Source organism: Glycine max, chromosome 11, assembly GCF_000004515.6.
Source record: "Glycine max cultivar Williams 82 chromosome 11, Glycine_max_v4.0, whole genome shotgun sequence".
NCBI lineage: Eukaryota > Viridiplantae > Streptophyta > Magnoliopsida > Fabales > Fabaceae > Glycine > Glycine max.
In genome coordinates this window covers 30,776,042-30,784,342 of record NC_038247.2, presented here as the reverse complement: position 1 = coordinate 30,784,342, position 8,301 = coordinate 30,776,042, and the positions used below count along the sequence as shown (strand labels likewise).

At 30.3% G+C, this 8,301-nt stretch overlaps 1 non-coding gene across 1 annotated transcript; it reads right to left on the bottom strand.

Annotated features, from left to right (window-relative positions):
* Positions 1-3,948: 3,948 nt before the first annotated feature.
* On the bottom strand, positions 3,949-4,041 carry LOC121173106 (small nucleolar RNA R64/Z200 family). Its single transcript, XR_005887313.1, has one exon. It is a non-coding gene; the product is annotated as a small nucleolar RNA R64/Z200 family (small nucleolar RNA).
* Positions 4,042-8,301: the final 4,260 nt, after the last annotated feature.

Below are 8,301 nucleotides of genomic sequence, written 5' to 3'. Positions count from 1 at the left end.
GCTTTATATGGCCTTAAGCAGGCCCCAAACAATGGTTTGAAAGACTGCAATCTACTCTTCTTCAATTTGGTTTTGTGGCAAACAAGTGTGATCCCTCTCTTTTCATTTACAAGACTTGCTCTCACACTACTTATCTCTTAGTCTATGTAGATGATATCATCATTAATGGCAATTCTTCATAGTTGATTCAACACCTAACCACTCAACTCAACTCAAAATGTTCTCTTTAACAACTTGGTCAACTGGATTACTATTTTGGCATTGAGACTAAATCTCTTTCTGACAGGTCATTACTTCTCACTCAAAGCAAGTATAAAAGGGATTCACTATAGAATACTAAAATGGAAAAAGCTCAGTCAATCTCTTCTCCAATGGCCTCCAACTATAAACTTAGTAAAATAGGCTCGGATCTCTTTAAAAATCCCACTTAATACAGGTCTATAGTGGATATTTTTTAATGTTTGACCATCACTAGACCATAGATCAATTACTCTGTGAACAAGGTTTGTTAATTTACGGTCAATCCCCTAGAGTCACACTGAACTGTAAGGAAAAGAATCTTCATGTACTTGAAAGAAATAGTTTTGCATGGTCTTCATCTTCAAGCTATTGTTTTGGGTCAACCTTACTTTGTTAATACAACTAAGTTTAAAAGACACTTAAAAAGTCTTGCCAACATAATATTCAAATTCAATTAATCCATATGCAGTTAAACTCAAATAAACAAACATGGACAACAAATTTAATTTGAAATAGTACAAACATAATGTTCAATAATAATACAAATAGTTCAAACTACAAATATTATTTTGTAATATTTTGAACAACCAACAAGTCTTAAGTTCTCTCATTCATCAACCAAGTAAAACATATGGATCTATACTATTCCAAAACAATATGATTTGATGGAAGATAACAGTCAGCCAAGAACAAAAGTAGAGACAAACAAATCAATTATCTTGCACTTGCAAAAGAAAATACCCCATTAAATTGAAACTAGAATTTTATCTAACACTTTTTATGTTTATCCATAAGTTTTACTGAAAGCGCATAATGGATTAAGGTACATTAGATTAGATTCCAATACATTTTAGAGCTATTAAAAATATGGATTCGTTTAAAATAAGTCAACATGAGTCTAGAGTTGTTGTAGCCAGTGAACCAGGAATTGTGATAAATAATGCCTTGATCAACCAGTCAACAATATAAATATAAGAGTAACATAAATATCAAATTGAAATAGATAAAATCAGATGAAAAATATATAAAATGTCAGTGGAAAAATATGTAAAAGAGATTAAAGTGAATTACTAAAAGTCAGATTGACTATGAGTATTTTGATTTTTTGTATGTAAAATATCTTATTTATACTATGTCGTATAAATAATTTAAGAACTTAGTCTAAAGAACACACTAACTTATTCACAACTAAGAGCCAGGGTGTAAGTTAGTGTGAATGTGCTAGGAAATCTTTGGGTGTAATTCAAAGAGAATTGGTCTAATTAGTTTCACATGTTAGACAATTATCAGTGAAAATAGATAAATAATCATTCAGTTTTTTAATATCCACGGATTTATATAACGGTCAAACATAATAGAACTTTTAAGTTACCTGTTATAGTGAATATTTATAGAATAACTAATAAACCCATTATAAGTGCTAAGAAAATAGAATGGAAAACTAAACATGAACTTTTAATGTCAGTGTACCATACTCATCATTCTGTTGCAAGTAATAATTTATTACAAAAAAGACTAGAAGAAACACACAAGGAAAAGTTGATCCTCAAATTATATATTGTCAATGATTGACCACAAGAATAACTTGTAATATCATCCACGACCATTACATTACAAAAAAAATAAAAATTATCTTTCAAAGAAATAAAGAAAGTCAATGTGTAGCAAACAAATCCATTTGCAGAAAGAGAGTAGCCAACACTTACACTCCAAAGTGACTGGCGGCGAATGGTAATGAGATTGGGTGGCGACGGTGCGGTCTGGGGTGAAGTGAACGATGTGACATGATCTAGGGCAAGAAGTGAAGTGAACGAGCTATTGAGGCGACTGAGACGCCACGGCTATACATTTTAGAGCTATTAAAAATATGGATTCGTTTAAAATAAGTCAACATGAGTCTAGAGTTGTTGTAGCCAGTGAACCAGGAATTGTGATAAATAATGCCTTGATCAACCAGTCAACAATATAAATATAAGAGTAACATAAATATCAAATTGAAATAGATAAAATCAGATGAAAAATATATAAAATGTCAGTGGAAAAATATGTAAAAGAGATTAAAGTGAATTACTAAAAGTCAGATTGACTATGAGTATTTTGATTTTTTGTATGTAAAATATCTTATTTATACTATGTCGTATAAATAATTTAAGAACTTAGTCTAAAGAACACACTAACTTATTCACAACTAAGAGCCAGGGTGTAAGTTAGTGTGAATGTGCTAGGAAATCTTTGGGTGTAATTCAAAGAGAATTGGTCTAATTAGTTTCACATGTTAGACAATTATCAGTGAAAATAGATAAATAATCATTCAGTTTTTTAATATCCACGGATTTATATAACGGTCAAACATAATAGAACTTTTAAGTTACCTGTTATAGTGAATATTTATAGAATAACTAATAAACCCATTATAAGTGCTAAGAAAATAGAATGGAAAACTAAACATGAACTTTTAATGTCAGTGTACCATACTCATCATTCTGTTGCAAGTAATAATTTATTACAAAAAAGACTAGAAGAAACACACAAGGAAAAGTTGATCCTCAAATTATATATTGTCAATGATTGACCACAAGAATAACTTGTAATATCATCCACGACCATTACATTACAAAAAAAATAAAAATTATCTTTCAAAGAAATAAAGAAAGTCAATGTGTAGCAAACAAATCCATTTGCAGAAAGAGAGTAGCCAACACTTACACTCCAAAGTGACTGGCGGCGAATGGTAATGAGATTGGGTGGCGACGGTGCGGTCTGGGGTGAAGTGAACGATGTGACATGATCTAGGGCAAGAAGTGAAGTGAACGAGCTATTTGAGGGGGACTGAGTTGTTAGGATTTCTAATTAGGCAAATTATAAAGTATTAAAATTTTAATATCTAATTATAAAAATCTATAAAAGAAGTTTTCATTTATTTTAACTTTAGAAACATTTTAAGTTTAATTTCTTTTAATTGATTGAAATATGTAAAATGAACAATCAGATCATAATGTCATGTAAAATGAGAACTATTTTATGTATTTCACTAAATTAAAAAAATTAAAATTCATTTTTTGCAAAGTTAAAATAAATGAAAACTATACACCAAATGTTTGTTCATGATAAATATTTACCTAGAGTGAATAAAGAATAGATTTTTATAATTAATTAAAAATAATAATTATTAAGATTTTAATATTTTATAATTTTATTACATATATTTATGCATTTTAATATAACTTTAAGTATTAAATTTTAATTAATAATTATAAAATTTTAATGTTATACATAAAAGATATGAATAAAAAATGACATGAAAGAAAAAGTAAAGACAATGCATTCATTAAACGTGATAGTCATATCAATAATGGTAGAATTCAAATCATAAAGCAATTGTCAAAATTCTATTGGTCATTAAAATTAAAAATAAGGTAGTTAGACAAACCCTTTTATAATAATATAAATAAATAATTCTGCTGTATAACATAATTTTCAATAAATAAATTACAATTCTGCTAAGCAGAATTAAAAATAAATAATAAAAATATAAATTATGAGTTATGGTAAATAAAAAAATTAAAAATAAATAAATTATAAATTCTTCTAAATAACAGCATTATTTAATAAATAAATTATGAATTAATAACAAAATCATCAATAAATAAATTATATAGCCAGCTCAGTGACAAAATTACAACTGAATTATAAATAAATAAATTATAAATTCTCCTAAGTAACAAAATTTTTATTCTCAATTATTTGAAAATATCTGAAGTTTGACATATGAATTTATTTATGAAATTATCACCGTAGAACATATAAAAAACAAAATCAAAACCTAAAAAGATTAGCTCAAGATTTTAATCTCTATAGGAAAATACCTAACTAAACAACAAAATTAAGGTTTCTTAAGACATACACATAGCAGCGGCTCACATCAAGAATCGGAATAGCCTATACTACAAGTCTACAATAAAGACAGAAAATTAATGAGTCAAAGCCAAAAATATCAAGAAATTCACATGAAATGTTATAATTAAATATGAAGAAACAAAAATGAGCTAGAATCCAATCAAAGCACAACATGGGCGTATACTGCAAATAAAAATTCAAGGAGAAAACACAACGAAAAGATGAAAAAATTTAGAATATAAAAATAAAAATATTATATTATCATGATGATTAAGAAACAGGGTGATTGAATTAAATTGGACAGATAATTTCAAAAATAACAAAATAGAGAAAGAAAGCGATAAATAACGAAGTAGAAAATATGATTTAATATAAAGATAATAGCATAAAAAACTAAATTTGAGGAAGAAGATATGATTAATTCTCTCAAAATAACATAGAAAGAATCTAAAAATGACGAAAGAAGAAAATATGATTTTTGAAAATGTAACAGAGAACGAACCTAATAAAAACTAACAATAAGGAAGACGAAAATATGATTTCTAAAGAAAGTAAGAAAAAAACAGAGTCAGAAAGCTAAAACTCGTCGTGTATCGAAAAGCAAAAACCCAATGCATACTTTTATAAGTAATCACAGTCTAAAGGTAAAATCAAAAAATATAAAAAAAAATCATAAATTATGATAAACATATACATAATAAATTATAAACAATAAAAAATAATTAAAACATTATTTGGGCCAAGCCCAATCCCCCAGTCCTGATGGGTTAATCCCCCAGTCCCTCAATTCCTTCTTATACCTTGTTTGCTAATAATATTTCTTTAATTGCTCCTTTCTCCATTGAAGAATTTAAGGATGCCCTTTTTTCCATGTTTTCTAACCAATCCCCCAGTCCTGATGGGTTAAACCCAACTTTCTACAAAAGATTTTGGAATCTTTATGGCCTTGATATTTTTTCAGTAGCTACATCTTGGCTTGAACAAGATTTTATCCCACTACAAGAAAACCAAAATTCCATTGTCCTTATCCCCAAAATAAATAATCCGAAAATCATGAGAGACTATAGACTCGCCTCCCATTGCAACATCTTGTACAAGATCATCTCTAAAACCTTAGCCAGTAGACTTAGACCACTCCTCCAAAATGTATATCCAATGAACAATCTTCTTTGGTTGAAGGCAGATCCATTCTTAATAATGCATTGATTTCCTCTGAATTTATTCACCATAAGAGATGGAAAACAAAAGGCAAGACAAGTGACATGGATTTCAAAATCAACACCAGCAAAGAATTTGATAGAACCTACTGGAGTTATCTTCTACAAGTGATGGATAAAATGAGATTCACATGAAATAGAAAGGTTGGATAAAGCTTTGTTTGGAAACTATAAACTACCAAGTCAAAATAATGGGGACCATGCAGGACCAATCTCTCCTCGAAGAGAACTAAGACAAGGTGACTCAGTGCCACCCTACCTTTACATTCTTTGCATAGAGGGGTGCTCCTCTCTCCTTAAAAAACCTAAGTGAATGGGAGATATTCATGGTATGAAGGTGTGCAAAGGGGCCCCTGTCCTCTCACACCTTTTATTTGTGTGACGATTGTTTTCTATTTTGCATGGCATCAGAGAAATAAGCAACTACACTCACTCAAATCCTTGATACCTATGGAAGGGCTTTTGACCAAATGATTAATTTAGACAAGTCATAAAAAATTTTCAGCACTAACACTCAACAATATTTGACGCAAACAATCATGTTTCTTTTGGGTGCCTCTACAATCATAGGGTCTAGAAAATACTTAGGCCTCCCATCTATCATAGGCAAATGAAATAAAGCAAATTTCAGTTGTCTAAAGGATCGAATTTTGAAATGCATCAATCACTACTAGAGAAAGTATCTTTCCAAAGCTAGTAAAAAGGAAGTTCTAATTAGGAAATCCCTTCATATTGCATGAGTATCCACTTGCTTCCAACCACTCTAGAGGATGAGATTTAAATGATGCAGAATTTATTTTGGTGGGGATCAAAAGGTGCATCAACAAGAGGAATAAACTGGCTCAATTGGGACAAGCTTTCCATGAAGAAGAAGTTTGGAGGTATAGGATTTTGTAATCTCCACGGATTCAACCTAGCCATGTTAGGAAAGCAGGGTTGGAATTTGATTAATAACCCACATACTACAATTTATAAAATTCTCAAAAATAAATATTATCCAAATGTTGGATTCTTAGATGCCAAACTAGGGCATAAACCAAGCTATACATCATATAGTATTTTTGCTTCACATATATTGGTCGAAGAAAGCAATTAGTGCAGAAAAAGTGATGGTAGCTCTATAAACGTTTGGACCCAACCTTGGGTGTGAGCATCAACAAGCCCATATATCACTTCATCAACCCTGCTCGATCTTGATGATCTCAAAGTCAGTTCACTCATCGACAACCAACAACGATGTTGGCGTCAAGATGTGCTACAACAAATTTTCAATGACAACGACCAATGAAATTTTGCTTCCCTCCCCCTGTTGAACAACGAAGTCAATGATAAAATCTTATGGAGATTAACTGCAAATGGTAAGTACAACATCAAATCATCTTACCACAATGTCATAGAAACAATTGTCCAAAATAACAACTTAAAGGTAGCTGAAAATTGAAAAAACCTTGTCTGGAAATTACAAGTCCAAGCCAAGGTAAAGCATTTCTTATAGCGTGTTCTTAGAAATTGTCTTCCTACTCGTGTTAGGCTCCATACCAAGTGATTCGCGTGCCCTTCTACTTGTTAATGTCATGAAAATTTAGAGAATGACTTACACATGTGTTTCGGTTGTGAACATGTCCAAAGTTGTTGGACTTTGTAGTTTAATTAAGCCAGAATTCTACCAGGTTGAACCCACAATCAAGCTAACATTTAAGCTCTTAGAAACCAATAATTGAGTAATTCCATTCTCCAATCAAGAATGCTATGGTTCTGTGGTGTATTTGGAAAAGGCAAAATGAAAAACTAAGGAATTAGGTAGACACTACTCCAAACATCTCAATCTCTATCATTATGCAATTCCTCCTCAAATGGAGCCATGCTCGAAAGATCTCTTAACTACCAAGAGAATTTTAAGCAGCTTATGCACACTCGCGATGGACAAAACCACAAAGGAAGTACTTGAACATCTCAATCTCTATCATTTTGCATTGGTCTCTGTCTACCCATTGAGAAAGGAACCTTTATTAAGGCATAAACTATGCAAGATTCAGGAAGTCTAGAAGCAAAGGAAGCGAAAGCATATGCCTTACTCTGTGCTATAAAATGGGCACAAGAGTTAAACATCTCAAAGGTTTTTTTTAAGAATGATTGTATGGCATTGGTTGATAATCGGCAAGCAAATCAACATGGTTCTTCTTAATACCACATGATACTTCTTGAATGTAGAACAAGAATGATAGTTATTCCAAACTCAATGATGAGTTTTGCTAAGAGACAAGCAAACCAAGTAGCTTATTCCATTGCAATGACTTCTCAGTTTAATGCTCGTATCCTTGAGTATGATTGCATTCCAAAATGTATCTTGTCTTTAATTCATAATGAAATGAAATAATATCGCTTCTCTTAAAAAATCAAAAATTTCTCTGGATGTCTGAATCTATAATAAGTTTATGAGATATGCACTGAATTTTCATTAACATCACACTCAAAGCTCATAAGTTTTCACATGTGAGTGTCATTTGATGTGATTTTTTAAATAGACAGAGTTTTTTAACATTTCCAAATGTGCACTTAGTTTTTGTCAATTTTTCTTCTTCAAGATTTTAACAATTTATAATATTTTAACAAAGACATGGATCATGCTCGCTTATCCAAATATTATTTTATTTTGGAGGTTTTATTGGTTAAGGTAGTTGTAAGTTGTAGATGATTTTAATTTTGAAAATTTAGGAATAAATCTTTAATCACCTTAAATATAACTTTTAAAACAATTATTGATTTTTTAATTATATAATAATCTTAAATTAAATTACATTTAAAAAATTATTACACAAAAAGTAAATTCTAATTAATTTAATTGTTATTCGGCTTGGATATTAGGTGCAATTTTACAAATTCAATAATTAAAATGATGGACAAACCCATAAACAAGATGGGCTAAATTGAAGCCCCAAACTCAACA